Raw genomic sequence first — 15,000 nt, forward strand, 5'->3', positions numbered from 1 at the left:
AGACTCCAAATGTTTTATTCTTTATTCTGTTTCCCCCCCTCGTCTTCTGAAAGACTTGAAAAAGGGGCTTAGAATCACAGGGAGGAGGACAGAGGGGATGCAGGGAGAGAGAGAGAGAGAGAGAGAGAGGAAGAGGGTGTGGGAGGGAGGAAGGGATGGAGAGAGAGAGGGGAAAGGAATGGGGTGGAGAGGGAGAGGGAGGGAGAGGGAGGGGGGGGGGGGGTTGCCGGTGGTTGCCGGTGGTGTTGGATGGGTTTTGAATAAGGGAGCTCGGTAATCGCTGACGACAGAGGGGATGGAGGGAGAGAGAGAGAGAGAGGAAGAGGGTGTGGGAGGGAGGGATGGAGAGAGAGAGGGGAAAGGAACGGGGTGGAGAGGGAGAGGGAGAGGGAGAGAGAGGGAGGGAGGGAGCCGGTGGTGTCGGATGAGTTTTGAATAAGGGAGCTCGGCGGTAATCGCTGAGGATCTGCCCACTGGCTTAGCTAGCAGGGAAGATTAGAGTCACAAAGGCAGAGAAACAGGGAGACAAAATAGTCCTGTGGTAAAAAAAAAAAAAAAGAAAAGATAGTTCCCTTCTTTCTCTCTTTAGTTCTTGGGTAATGCGCCGGCCTACATCTCCAAGGCCTGTTTACGTAAGCGTATTCATGGGCCGTGGTCACGACTCAAGGCGGCCTGGAGAGGATTGGAGTACTAAGTGGTTTAGAGATACAAGAAGAACAACTCGGTGCTCAAAGTTGTTGCTACTTTGGGAGAAAGTGAAAAACAAAATGGTGGCGTATGCTGGGGACGTTAAAAAGATGGCCACACACACACACACACACACACATACTTGCCTGTACAAGCAAACACACACAGACACACACACAGACACACACAGACAAACAGAATGGTGGCGTATGCTGTGACGCTAAACGGAAAGTGTTCAGAAAGAGTTCAATAATAAAGCTAGGGTATGAATATATACACGCGCACACACGCATGCAGACTAGGGGTGTAACGGATCACGGATAATCCGTGATCCGTTCGGATCGCCCTCCACGGTTCGGAACGCATGTGTACCGCGGATCAATAGCAAAATCGTTTTTTTTTTTCTTTTTGTTTTTTTCTTTCCTAACACCAGGGGAGCCACCCCTCCTAAATTTCGTTGTTTGGTACCTGTACTGTAGCAATGACAATAAAGACCATTCATTCATTCAAATGTAACCGGTAGAAAAACAATCATGTGCGCTTTATTCTCACTCTCTGCATGTGTACTGAGTTGACAACAACATTCATTCACTCATCTCTGTCCCAATTATATCACGTCATATCACCCGCTAAGCAGCCTGGGTGATTGTGTAAACACTCACAAAAAGTACTCTGTTACTTTGCAGCAGTGATGTTATATATATGTTGTTATATATATGTTGTTATATATAGATGTTATATATATATATATATATGTGATATATATATCAGTTTTGACATCTTGAATGTTGTTTTTTTGTTTCACACATTAAAAGTGGTGTTTTTACAGAATTCAAGGAAAAAATATATGTTTTGTGTTGATCCGAAAAATGATCCGATCCGTGACTCAAAATCCGTGACACGATCCGATCCGTGAGTTAGGTGATCCGTTACACCCCTAATGCAGACACACACAAACACACACACACACACACACACCCACACATTCTTGCCTGTACACGCAAACACAGATACACACAGACACACAAAGACACACACAAACACAGTCACACAGATGCACACAGACACACACACACACACACACACAAATTCTTGCCTATACACGCAAACACAGACACACACAGACACACACACACACACATACACACACACACACACACACACACACACACGCCTCAACACACCCCCACACACAGACACATAGACACACACACACACACACACCCCCCCCCCCCACACACACACACACACACAGACACCCACACACACCCACACACACACACACACACACACACACACACACACACACGGCTCAACACACCCCGACATCTCCTACATAAAGCCCAGGCCAGGCCAGCGAGCTCCGGTAATAGACAAGGAGGAGGATGTGCAGGAATGTGTGAACGTATCAAATCATGGAGAGAAAGAAAAAAAAGGAAGAAGGAGGGATGGTAATAATAATGAAAGACGGAAAGAAAGAAAAGACCCGTTTTAGAGATCCGCCGCTCAGGGCCAAGGAGAGGAGGAGAACCATCGCTCACACACTCCATCATCCGGAGAATGAAAAGAAAGAAAGGATGAAAGAATGATTTTTTGCGGTCTCACGATGTTCGGGTTCTCAGAGCAGCAGCGGTGGTTACGCTCCGGACTATTCTAGGGGGCTTGATGATGATGGTGATGGAGGGAGCGGAGGAGGAGAGGAGAGGGGGAGAGGGGGAGGAGGAGGAGGGAGACAGGGAGGAGAAGAGGAGAGACAGGGAGGAGAGAAAGAGACACGGAGAGAGAGAGAGAGAGAGACAGAAGAAGAGAGATATACAGAGAAAGAGAGAGAGAGACACAGAGAAAGAGAGAGAGACAGAAGAAGAGAGAGAGAAAGAGAGACACAGAGAGAGAGATACAGAAGAAGAGAGATATACAGAGAAAGAGAGAGAGAGAGATACATAGAGAGAGAGAGAGAGAGAGAGAGACAGAGAAAGAGAGAGAGAGAGACAGAAGAAGAGAGAGAGAAAGAAAGAGAGACACAGAGAGAGATACAGAGAGAGAGACAGAATGAGAGAGAGAGAGAGAGAGACAGAGTGAGACACAGAGAGAGAGATACAGAGAGAGAGAGAAACAGAGTGAGACACAGAGAGAGAGCGAGACAGAACAAGAGAGAGATACAGAGATGAAAGCACAGGTGGGTATACCTGCTGGGCATTGCTGCCTGTCGCACCTCCGACGGTGCCAGTGGGCTGACTGCAGGGTCGTCAGCCGGGAGCCACCCTTCACTGATGTTTCGCTCCTTTAATCCCGGAACATCTCAAGGTGGTGGAGCAGTGACAGGGACGTCTCCCTGCCACTCCCTGCAGCCAGCCCTAGGATCCTCCTTTCCCCCACGCCTTGTCCTTTCTTCTGAGCCAGAGCCAGAAGCTCCCTTGTTCAGCCTCCTCCGCCAGGTCTTTGAGCGCCTTTCTCAGCTTGGATCCTGTGATCCCCAGCGACCTCAGGAGCCGCTGTGTAGATGTTCCTGTATAGCCTCTGCACCCAACTTCCACAGGATAGGTGACTGCCCTCCACCCTGCTTGCGAGCACGCAGCTGCCAAGTCTGTGTACTTTTCCTTCTTTCTCTCGAAGGCAGCCTCCATCCCCTCTTCCCATGGAACGGTCAGCTCCACCATGATGACTGTCCTCATCGGGGTAGACCAGAGTACGACATCTGGCCGAAGGGAGGTTGATGTGATCTCGTGTGGGAACTTCAGCTGTCGATCGAGGTCAGCTCTCATGTTCCACTCTCCTCCAGGAGACAGGAGGGACCACTGCTTCGTGCTGCTGCCCTGACTTTCTCCCCCTTGCCGGACAAACTGGATCCGCTGCTGTGATGTGACTGGGCTGCTCTTGTTTGATTCCAGTCTGCGTGCTTCCAGAATTTCTGCTAGTTTGCGCAGCACCCGGTCGTGCCGCCATCTGTACCGACCCTGCGTCAGTCCCGCCTTGCATCCAGAGAGGATGTGTCGCAAGTTTGGGTTGTTGGCGTTGCAGAGTTGGCAGGTCTCCTCTGTGCCGTACCAGAGGTGCAGGTTCCGGGAACTGGGAAGGGTGTCGTAGGTGGCCCTGATCGAGAAGCTCAGCCTTGCTTGGGGCAGCCTCCACATATCCTTCCATGTGATGGCTCTGTTGATCACAGCCTCCCACGTTGTCCACCTTCCTTGCTGTTGTTGGCCCACGGCTCTGATTTTGTAGCACTCCTCTTCGATCTTTACGACTTCAGAGATCACTAGATCTTTCCTTTCCTTCCTCGTTGCCTTGGACCACATCTTGGGTGCTGATCCCCATCCAAAACCAATCCTGCCTGGCTGCAGCACCCCGACGATCTCCTGGTGTTTCAAGCGATTGATGGCCTGGTCAACTGCCTGCGTGGCATCCCACTTGCGTCCTGTGCGAACCTGGGCCTTGCTGTGTTGGACAAACGGGTCGGGTGAGTCTCTCAGCTCGAACACAAGTCTCACTTTCTCCTGTTTATAGCCCAGGCTGATGGATTTCAGTGGGAGCTTCAGTGTGGTTCTTCCAAACAGCGCTGTATTAGTGAGGCAGCGGGGAAGGCCCAGCCACTTGCGGATGTAGTTGTTGGCTTTTGCGTCCAACTTCAGCACTGTTGTTAAAGTGATGTCACACAACTTCAGGGGCCACATGAGACGTTGGTATAAGGTGAACTGGTAACACCACACCTTGAATTTCCCTGGCAGGAGGCTTTGGTCGATCTTCTTCAGGCCGTCCAAGAGCTGGGAAGTGACAGAAGAAGCCATGTGCTTGTCAGAAAGGTCAGCCGTGTAAAGCCTTCCGAGGCTTCGCACAGGATGGTCCACTAGCAGCGGGATCTTCTCGCCATCCACTGAGAAAGAGATGTTGTCATTCCGGACTCCTTTCCTGATTGAGAGACTGCGGGACTTAGTTGGTTTTATCCTCATCCGGGCCCATTTTAGGAGCTCCTCAAACCTCTTCAGAAGTCTCGCTGTGCACGCTGCTGTCTGAAGGAGTGTGGTGACATCATCCATATAGCTCCGTAGGGCTGGGAGTCGCAGACCTGACTGGGATCTGATTCCTCGGACCATCTGTCTTCCGCCGATTAGGATGATCTCAAACGCTGCTGTGAAAAGGATGGGGGAGATCGAACAACCCATCGCTATCCCTTTCTCCAGCCGGTGCCAACACGTTGAGAACTCCTGGGTTGTGTAGCATACATGGAAGTTGTTAAAGTAGGTTGCTAGTAGGCTCTGGATGCACGGTGGTATGTGGAAGAATTTGAGGGCAAAATGGATGAGCTGGTGGGGAACAGACCCATATGCATTTGCAAGGTCCAGCCAAACGACGTGCAGATCTGATTTGCTCCGCTTCGCTGTCTGGATCTGTTCCCAGATCATAGCCGAGTGCTCCACGCAGCCAGGAAATCCTGGGACGCCTGCCTTCTGACAGCTGGTGTCGATGTAATTGTTTGCCAGGAGGTAGCTGGTCATGCGCTTTGCCATCACTGAGAAGAAGATCTTCCCCTCCACATTCAATAAGGCTATGCCTCTGAATTGGCTGATGTTATGGGAGTCTTTCTCTTTCGGGATGAAGGTAGTGACTGCTCTGCTCCATGCTGAAGGGATGGATTCTGTTTTCCAGGCAATGCCCATTAGTCTCCACAAAAGCTTCAGGGTCATTGGGCAGTTCTTGTATACCCTATAGGAGACGCCATTTGGTCCGGGTGCAGATGCAGCTCTCGCATGCTCCACCGCCTGCTTAACTTCAGACCATCTGGGGGGAGTGGTGTCAAACTGAGAAGAGGGCTCGGGTGGGAGCGGTACGTGCCCTGGGGAACCAAGGGGACTCTCCTTTTGGCTGTCACTGAGCTGGTCCTTGATGTGTTCCTCCAGCTCCTGCTCGGTGGTCTGCAGCTTCCCCGATTTCGTCTCCTCAAGCAAACCCCGGGCGTACTTGAACGGGTCCCGGAAGAAGTTCGTCCTTGCCTTTTCCTTGTTGCTTCTACGTTTCCTGATCCTTTCAGCTCGCCTCAGGTGGGTGAGTCTGGTTCTGATCTGACTCCAGAGGTTCTGCAAGCCCTCCTTCTCCTCTTCCTCAGCTCTCCTCCATGCCTTCCGCAAACGTCGCCGCTCCTTTACCAGCTGGAGGATTTCTCTCTCCCGTCTCCCGCTCTGCCTAGGAACGGTCCTCCTCTGAGGCATCTCTCCAAATCTTCCCTTGCCTTCCTCATAGATGATATGGCCGAAGATGTTCAGCTTGGACGTTGTGCTGCCTCTTAGACTGTTCTGGAGGGTGGTATGTAAGCTTTCGTCGAAGTTTCTCCATGAATCCTTGTCGCTGGCCTTTGGCCACTTGATCTTGGGTTTCCGGTCTGGCTTCTCTGGGGTTTCCTTGGTGGATTCTCTACCTGGCGTTCTGCTCTGATGCTCCTGTTGTGGGTCGTGCAGATGTGGTTGCAAATCCTGCTGGGGAGGCTGTTCTTGCTCTCTCTCACCGGATGCAATGGTGGGATCAGTAGCACTGTGGTGCTCAACCTGGCTCTGATTCCTCCTTGTCTGACCTGCTGGCGCAGTGCAAGTTTGCATCTGATAGCTGCCGCCGCATTTTGTCCTCCCCTGGTGGATCCGCAGGCCCAAGTAGGTTGTTACTTTGGACCACCCACAGCTGCATTCTCTCAGGATCCTTTGATCGTTAGAGAGAGAGAGAGAGACAGAGTGAGACACAGAGAGAGAGATACAGAGAGAGAGAGAGAGAGAAACAGAGTGAGACACAGAGAGAGAGCGAGACAGAACAAGAGAGAGATACAGAGAGAGAGAGAGAGAGAGACAGAATGAGAGACAGAGAGACACACACACACATACACACACAGAAAGAGACAGAGAGACAGAACGAAAGAGAGAGAGCGAGAGAGCGTGAGCGTGGGGGGGGGGGGGGGGGGGGGGTGATAGGATGTTCAGGCACCCATGATAACTAGCTCTGTTCTGCTTTGTCAATTCCACCGAGCATAAAGGAAGGGAAATTTATTGTCTCTGGCAAACAATTTATCCCTGCATTAGAGGCCTCAAGGCCAGTTTCACATGCATCTTGTTAAAGGGATACGGCGTACCGCGGAACAACCCCTTTAAGGCCAGGGGGGAGACGTTTTTTGGGTTTTTTCTTTTTTTTGCATGGCTCACTTAATCATGACCGCCATGATGTTTTTACAGCATCTGTCTATTCTGGTTACTCCGTTTCTATTCTCCAACACAGAAGCAGCGATTTGATTGGATTAGGTCTGCTCTGGGGCGCCGCGTCCCGCCTGTGGAAACTGAACCGGAGCGTTTGCGTTGCCGTGGCCTGGGGACAGAGACATGTACTGTGTTACTGTACACCAACACTCATAACCTAGAGTCGTCTAACTGTCTTATTCTATTTGTTTGTCGACTGTTGTTGTCGTTTGTTTGTTTGTTTGATGTGAAGTGTATTTGCCTACTGATAAAAGTGTTGGAATTTTTGTTTCTTATAATAATAATAATTCCTTCTTTTAGCATGATGACTGCAAATGGACCCTGGCTTGAGCATTGATTACTTTTCCTGCTACGACCGGTGAATAGATGATTCACTTACTTAGTCAAATGTATCGATTGTAGGTCGCTTTGGAATCAGGCGGTTGCTACATGCCAACCATGTAAATGTAATGTTTTATTATTATTATTATTCTTATGAATAATTTTTATCAGTAGTAGTTACACATCATACATACTGATATGCTGCACTCATTACACGTCTCTGTGCTGTGCCGCACCAGAGCAGCTCGATCACAGACAAACGTACAGCGCCGTCCTGGTTGAATGGTAAACGGACTGCACTTATATAACGCCTTATTCCAAAGCGCTTTACAACGTCCTCTCATTCACCCATTCACACACACATCCACACACCAATGCCAGCATGCTACCATGCAAGGCGCCGGCCCGCTCATTGGGAGCAATGTGGGGTTCAGCGTCTTACCCAAGGACACCTCGACACGTGGCCAGTTGGTGTTCGAACCGCCGATCTGCCTTGACCTTGCGATCATTAGACGCCGGCTCTACCCCTCTACCTTCTGAGCCACAGCCGCCCCTGGATGATCTTCACACACGGTAAACTGACTCCTGCGTGTTACACGGCCATCTAAAGCCTTCACAGTTAGACGGTACAGTCCAGGATACCCTTCCTTACCACGGTGAAATAATAATGCAGCGCAGACTGTTTAATAACAACAACAACAACAACAAAAAAACTATTGATTTCATAATTACAGTTTTCTCAAAACACCATTGTTAAAAACAACCTACAATAAGGCGCTGTGCAGTATTCTGATATGGAAGGTAATTTATTGCTCCGCTCAGCAGTATCGTCTGAACCACGTCGGGGCCGAGGGAGACCGAGGGCTCATTCAGGGGGTTGTGGTGGGGGTCCCAGGCTCCACGTCTCCACACGTTGGCTATTGTTTGTGACGGGGGGATCCTGTGTTGTTGCTCATGTATGTTGCTGCTGCGGTGGCTCATAATCCGGTGTGATACGGCTCATCCCACACGGATATAATCCTGCTGACACACACGTTTATACTCTCTCTCTCTCTCTCTCTCTCTCTGCCTTTCTACCCTCTTCCCTCTTTCTTTCTCCCCTCTCCCGGCCCTCCCTCTCTCTCTTTCTTTCTCCTCTTTCTTTCTTTCTCCCCTATCTTTCTCTGCCCCCCCTTCTCTCCCCCATCTCTCTCTCTCTCCCCCCATCTCTCTCTCTCTCCCCCCATCTCTCTCTCTTTGTCCCTCTGCTCCCCCTCTCGCCCCGTCTCTCTCTCCCCCTCCCGTCTCCCTCTCTCTCTCCCCCCCCCCCCCTCTCTCTCCAGTGTTGAAGTGATAATATTATCGTGCCTCGCTCCTGTCCGTGTTTAGTCACACATGTGTGTTAATGGTCACATGTGTGTTACAGCTCAGAGGCCTGTAAACCCAGGTAGTGTTTAATACGACCCAGAAGTCTGTTATGAAACACTTATGTCAGAAGTACGACAACTGCCAACTCACATACGATTGACATCATGTGAAAAAAAATATATACTTCCGTCTGGGCTTGTGTAAGAAGTTTTTTTGTTTTTTTTGTTTTACTGTTTTGCAAATAACTGCATCAGCACAGCCTGATGAAAGTCTATGACGGAAAGCTCGCAATAAACTATTAAACTGTTTTTTGCACAGCGTTTGAGTGTGCGGATGCTGTTATTCTGCACGCTATCGATACTCTTCAGTTCTCAGCACCTCAGCAAAGTCGGATCACGGATGGGCGGTGGCGTTTTCACTATTTGGACATTTTAACTGTTTAACAGATTATCCAAAGTGACTTACAATTAGAGATTACAGGGACAAGTCTCCCTGGAGTAACTTAGGGCTTTAAGTGCCTTTACTCAAGGGCACGCTAGTGGGGGTGTTCTCATGACCTTCTGATCACCAGTCCCTCAAACCGCTAGGCCGCCACTATCCACGCTGTGCTAACGTCGCTGTTTTGGTTGCGATATCAGTTTAATCCGCTCTGAAATGTTTACACCGTAGTGAAGCCAAGTCGACAACGTGGTCCCACACCTCTCACGAGACATCCTTTGGGGAGAACTCTGATCTTGACAATGTCATGAATAAGATTAGATTATATTAGATCAGATTCAACGTTATTGTCATTGCAGAGTACAAGTACTGAGACAGGGAACGTCGGTTGGCATCCGTCCAGAACCAGCGCAAATCGTGGCAAAACACATGATTATGTAGTAGACAGTGCATGGTACCACAGTATACGGTCGAAACTCATCCCTCCCTCTCTCCCTCCCTCCCTCCCTCCCTCCTTCGCTCTGCCCCTCCCACCCCCTCCTTCCCCCCCTCTCTCCCTCTCCCTCCCCCTCCTCCCCCCCCTCCCTCCCTCTCTCCCTCTCCCCCTCCCTCCCTCTCCCTCTCCCTCCCTCCTCCCTCCCCCTCCTTCCCCCCTCCCTCCATCTCTCCCTCCCCCCTCCTTCCCTCCCCCCTCCTTCCCTCCCCCTCTCCTGCCCCCCCCTCCCTCCCCCCTCCCTCCCCCTCTCCCTCCCTCCTTCCCTCTACTTACAGATGTTGTCTGTGCTCTCCCTACCCCTCTGCCTCCCTCCCTCTCTCCCCCTCCCCTCTACTCATGGATGTTGTCTGTGCTCTCCCTCTCCCTCCCTCCCTCCCTCCCTCCCTCCCTCCTCCCCCTCCCTCCCTCCCCTCTACTCACGGATGTTGTCGGAGCTCTCCTGCACGGTGTCGGTCTTGAGGAGGTTGTCAGCCAGCATGAAGGCCCCGGCCTCCACCGTGTCCAGCAGCAGGGTGGCAGAGTGCGCCTGCTCCGTGGTGGGCAGCTCCCGCCAGGCTGTCTGGGGCCCGCGGCTGCAGCAGGTTGTTCACCGTCTCCACCATGGCCTGGAGGGAGGGGAGAGAGCAGGGGGTTAGACCAGGGGGTGGGAGGGGCCTAGAGGGGGGGGGGGAGAGCAGGGGGGTTAGAAAAGGGGATGGGAGGGGGGTGGAAGGGGGGAGGCAGGGGGTGTTAGACCAGGGGGTTAGACCAGGGGGTGAGACCAGGGGGTGAGACCAGGGGGTTAGACCAGGGGATGGGAGGGGGAGACAAGGGGGATGGGAATAGGCAGAGGGGGGTGAGACCAGGGGATGGGAGGGGGTTAGACCAGGGGGGTTAGACCAGGGGGTTAACACTAGAACAGCCATGGGTGGGGTCATTTGACCCAGTGAGTAAAGACAATGTTAGATCTTTGCACTCGATCAAATGTCAGGGACCCTCCTTTCATTACTTTCCTAGATATGTGCGGTTCTACCACCCCGGTATCCTTAAATTTTCAAAATCACGATACTCAGATAAGGTATAAAGTATAAAGCTGTTTTGCAGTGTTTCTGTGTAGGAGGCAGGCTAATTGACAAGCTGTGTAAGTAGCAGTGTAAGTAGCAGCTTCCCATTGTAAAGAAGACTATGGTCATTTGACTCTAATAGTAGGTAAAATAGGCATGGCTGTTCTAGTGTTAGACCAGGGGGTTAGACCATGGCCTAGGAGAAGAAGAAGGTTCAACCTTTGGTCGTTGCACATCGAGTACAACGAAATGTATTTCATGCTCTAGGCAAGGGGGGTCAGAGCCATAGAAGGCGACCCTGGAGCAATTAGGGGGTTCAGTGCCTTGCTCAAGGATCATTAGAGCCACAGCCGCCCCTGTGCATTGCCGTGGTAACGGGGGTACGGGGGGGGATGTATGGCTGAACATTTCAACGTAATGATGTTTCGTATTGTTGTAGCGCAGTGGGAGATTGGGTAGTTAATGACACCATTATAACTTAACGACCGAGATTATTATTATTTTTGTGGGAGAGGGATGTGGTGGATCTGGAGTGAAGATGCTAGCATGTAGTTAACATGTTGGTACGTAGTTAACGTGTCAGCGAGGGGTATGGATGTATGACCTATTTATTTTCTCTGTATTAAACAAGAGTTGTTTTCTTTTCTTTTTTTTATCTCCGGTTCAGTTCAGCATTCCATTCTTTTTCTCTCCGCTGTCCTCCCTTCTTTATGTGCCGATATAAATCTCTACCTCATGCTGATGCTGAGAGATGGATAGAAATAGAGAGAGAGAGAGAGGGAGAGGGGGGGGGAGAGAGAGAGAGAGAGAGAAAGAGAGAGAAGGGGAGAGAGAGAGAGAGAGATTGAGAGAGAGAGAGAGGGAGAGAGAGAGAGAGATAAAAAGATAGAGAGAGAGAAAGAGAATAAAGGAGGGAGGGAGGCTAGGGACGGTGATAAAACAGCAGAGTGAGTTCATGGTGACAGGCATCCGTAGGGAACGAGGGGAGAGGAGGGGAGAGAGAGAAGCAGCAGCAAAAAAAAAAAAAAACGAATGCAGGTGCTATCAAACATAACAGCCAAAGGGTTTTCCTCTCTCTCTCTCTCTCTCTCTCCTCTCTCTCTCTCTCTCTCTCTCTCCTCCCTCTCTCCTACCCCCCCCCCCGTCTCTCTCACTCTCACTCACTCTCTCTCTCCTCCCTCTTCCCCCTCTCTCTATCTCTGCCTCTCTCTCACTCACTCTCTCCTCTCTCTCCTCCCTCTCTCTTCCCCTCCCCTCTCTATCTCCTCCCTCTCTCTCTCTGTCTCACTCTCTCCCGGGGAAGGAGGGGAAGTGGAAAAAGGAACACAGGTGCCATCAAAGATCCACAGGGTCTCCGAAGGGGGGAAGGAGGGGCGGGCAGAGATGGAAAGAGACATCATGTTATTGATGTTTCCCACACCACCCGTTTGACTCCCTGTCCAGCCATCACTCATGATTAGGGGAAGGTTGGAGATGGATGGAGGGAGGGAGGAAGGAAGGGGGGGTGTGTGTGGGGGGGAGAGAGGGGAGAGGGAGGGGAGGGGGGGGAGAGAGAGACTGAGAGAGGGAGGAGAGAAGGAGAGTTCTGTTGTTTGGCTAACACATGAACAAAGGGACTCTCTGATTCGCTATAGCAACACTGAGGGCAACACTCCGCACTCCGCTGGCAAAAACAGGGCCGAATTAAGTCGTTCTCTCCCTGTCTCTCATTAGCATTGTTCACATACTGTCAACGGATTACATAATTAGCATATCACTCAAATGATGGGTGTCTTATTTTAATATCCCGACATGCTAATACGCTAACATGCTAATAAGCCCTTTCCGCCTTTCATAGCAAAGTGTTTGTTTTAAAAACAGTAGGCTACCATGCTAATATGCTACGCTATGCTAATCCATTCCTCTTCAACCCGCAAGTAGCTAGTGTTTTTTTTTTTTTTTTTACAGGACAACATGCTAATACGCTAATCCTTCATCTTTTATAGTGGGAAAAACGAATGCTTTTTAATAGGCCAACATGCTAATATGCTAATCCTTCCAGCTTCATAGCCAGGAGCTCATTGGGTTGGATTGCATATGGAACAGGAAGTGAACGCATGTAAACAAAAGTGAATTAAACCACGGCTCCAGGGAATGGAAATGAGCTGTATATGGTGACACACACACGCACACACACACAAACACACACAAACACACACGCACACACGCTCGCGCACTCATGCAATGCAAGTACACACACACACGCACACATACATGCACACGCACGCCTGCATAAACACACACACACACGCACACGCTCGCGCACTCATGCAATGCAAGTACACACACAACGCAAATACACACATACACATACATGCACACGCACGCCTGCATAAACACACACACACACACACAAATGTTTTGTTTAAGCTCAGTGAATTCTGAATAACATAATATCGTCAATGCTGTTGACTGTATTTAGATATCAAGTCATTATGTAATCATCATTTTAGTGTCTAATTATTTGTGGATAATAATTCAACCACACACTGATAACTGCAGAGCAATAGGAAGTTCCAACTGTGCTGTTTTGATTACAAGTACCACTGTGTGTCCTATCTACACACACAGGCATGCACACACACACACACACACACACACACACACACACACACACACACACACACCACACACACACACACACACATGCATGCATGCATGCACGCACACCACACACACACATACACATACACACACACACACACACCACACACACACCGCGCACACATGCATGCATGCACGCACACCACACACACACATACACATACACACACACACACACCGCACACCGCGCGCATGCATTCACGCATGCACACACACACACACACTACTCTCTCTTCTGACCTATCTAACACGCACAGGCATGCACACAACACACACACACACACACACACACACACACACACACACACTACTCTCTCTCCTGACCATGTCAGTAAAATACTGTACAGAAAGAAGGAGCAGCCCTCCCTGAACCCTCCTTACAGAACTGAGTGATTTAACAGCCTTTCTTTACTGTCACACTCTTGGGGGCTGTGTGTGTGTGTGTGTGTGTGTGTGTGTGTGTGTGTGTGTCTGTGTGTGTGTGTGTGTGTCTGTATGGGTGTATGTGTGTGTACGTGTGTGTGTACCTTATTTGTGTGTGTATATGTGTGTATGTGTGTGTGTGGTGTGTGTGTGTGTGTGTGTGTGCGAGCGTGTGTGTGGTGTGTGTGTGTGTGTGTGTTGTGTGTGTATGTGTGGGTGTGTGTGTGTGTGTGGTGTGTGTGTGTGTGTGTGTGTGTGTGTGTGGTGTGTGTGCGTGTGTGTGGTGTGTGTGTGTGTGAGACACTGGGTGGAGCATTGTTGCGAATCATTCTGCTCCACTTGCACTGGCAGCGGGGGTGACACAGCGCAGGGGAGCAGAGCTTGTACACACACACACACACACACACACAGATACACACACACAAACACACACACACACAGACACACACATGGTACACACTCACACACACACACACTGAGAGTGAATCCCACCAGGGGAGGCTGGTGGAGGTAAAAATCGGAGGACGGAGGCTCATCACATGGAACGTAATGAGGAACAGTCTGTGTGTCTCGCCCCACCTTACATCAAGGACCTCCTGGACCAGTCTACCTCCTCAAGGTCCAGACCCAGGCTCAGGTCCGACGCCCAACTCAGCCTGAGGGTCCCACGTACCAACCTCAAGAGGAAGGGTGGCCGTGCCTTTGCGGTGATAGCACCGACCCTGTGGAACGCGCTCCCTTCTGCCATCAAGTTTGCCCCCACTCTGGACTCCTTTAGAGCCAAGTTAAAAACCCACCTCTTCCTAAATGATATTCCCTAAATCTACTCCCTATTTGTTGTGAATTGTATGCCTGAGATTTACGTTTAAGTCGTCTGTGTCTGATTGCTCTCTGTGTTCCTTGTCTTTGTCTTTATCTGTTCCTTTACCTGGGCTGCGCCCCGGGCCGATGTAAAAGTTGGATGGGGGCGCATTATAAATGAAATTAACATAACATAACATAACAGGAACGGTATCAAACACATCATCGTTCCGTGCGTGACAACGAGCGCCGCCCGTCCTCCGATTTCTACCTCCGCCAGATTTCTCTGTGTGCGATTTGTGCGATTTCTCCCCAACCCCCGAACCATGACGTCCAAACGACCCGTGATGCGTTCTGCCCTACCCGGGCCTTCAGCCAATCAGAACAAGGGTGTCGACACACACGCACGACAAACGCGCCATCATCATCGCGGGCCAGGATTTATGTTTATGCATATCCTGGTTACCACGGGAACCTAGATTAGCATGTAAACAGCCTCGCAGGGAGCATTACCTCACGGCCGCCCCTCGGTTACGCTGCATAATCACTGTGTAATGAGGTTGCAACCGCTTTT

At 50.4% G+C, this 15,000-nt stretch overlaps 1 pseudogene across 1 annotated transcript in view; it reads right to left on the reverse strand.

Moving 5' to 3' along the window:
- The window catches only part of LOC308160910 (adhesion G protein-coupled receptor L3-like), a 116,989-nt pseudogene that overhangs the window by 7,847 nt on the left and 94,142 nt on the right, over nt 1-15,000 (reverse strand). The window contains exon 10 of the transcript in view: nt 9,937-10,121. The product of the transcript in view is annotated as an adhesion G protein-coupled receptor L3-like (transcript). The remainder of the gene's footprint in view (nt 1-9,936; nt 10,122-15,000) is intronic.

This window comes from Nansenia antarctica (assembly GCF_963989245.1).
Source record: "Nansenia antarctica genome assembly, chromosome: 6".
NCBI lineage: Eukaryota > Metazoa > Chordata > Actinopteri > Argentiniformes > Microstomatidae > Nansenia > Nansenia antarctica.